Raw genomic sequence first — 987 nt, forward strand, 5'->3', positions numbered from 1 at the left:
TGAGGGCGGAGGGCGGGACCCTGGCTTGAGCTCAGGCTGACCTGCCCAGGAAGGCCTCGCTGTCCAGGGTCCTGGAGATGATGCATTAGGACAAGTTACAAGGCCTGGGGGAGGCCTGAATTCCTGTGACCACAGGTCCTGGTGGGACAGGGTTCCACTGAGGGACAAGGTCAGAGGAGCAGAGGGGTGACCCAGATGAGGAGTGACATCAAAGCCCATGATGCTCTGAGCACTGACCATGCACAGGCCCCGACCACACTCAGTCCTCACAGCCCCCCCTGTCCCACCTGGGACAGGCTCAGCACTGCAAACACATGGCTTCTGGAAAGTTCTCAGTGCTTCCATCCATTTCCTCTCAAACTTTAGAATCTTCTCCTTTAATTAACCCATCAACGCTCCATGGCAAGCAATGAACACAGTCACATCAGAGTCTATTTTCAATATGGGAGAAAGTTGTTTTAGCTCAGAGCACCAGGAAATAATGAGAGTGATGGAGAGGGCCCAGCCCGGCTCAGCTGACAGGAAAGTGTGGGCAGCAGGGCGGAGCCAGCCCCCCAATCAGAGGTTCATGAGTCAGGAAGTGGGAGCCGGAACATCTTCCATCACTTAGTCCCCACAAGGCAGCTGCCTCACGCTGTGGAGGACAAGCATCATGAACACATTCAGGTCAGTGGCTGTATAACAGGTGACATTCTCAAAGCCCACTTCATGCTCACAGTGTCCCACAGACTCCCCACCACCCAGTCCTCCCCTCTGCCCACCCCTCCCTACGGCAGGGACTTACCTTTAGAAGCCGAGAAAGACACATCAGGGCCCTGGCCGCTGTCACTGCCTGGGGGTGGGGGGAACACACCAGGACAGGGTAAGACCCCAGGGCAGGAGACTAAGGAGGAACTATGAGGAGGAGGATCCCCTATGGCTCCCATCTGCACTATCAAAGGACCTCAGGGGTCACCCTTCCATACTCACTGGCAGCCTGAGCGTAGC

At 56.4% G+C, this 987-nt stretch overlaps 1 long non-coding RNA gene across 1 annotated transcript; it reads right to left on the minus strand.

Moving 5' to 3' along the window:
* Positions 1 to 6: 6 nt before the first annotated feature.
* LOC107183607 lies at positions 7 to 987 on the minus strand. The gene is made up of 3 exons (XR_001514393.1): positions 970 to 987; positions 785 to 832; positions 7 to 634 (listed from the first exon to the last, which is right to left on the minus strand). It is a non-coding gene; the product is annotated as an uncharacterized LOC107183607 (long non-coding RNA).

Source organism: Myotis davidii, unplaced genomic scaffold (assembly GCF_000327345.1).
Source record: "Myotis davidii unplaced genomic scaffold, ASM32734v1 scaffold3812, whole genome shotgun sequence".
In the NCBI taxonomy this organism is placed as follows: Eukaryota; Metazoa; Chordata; class Mammalia; order Chiroptera; family Vespertilionidae; genus Myotis; species Myotis davidii.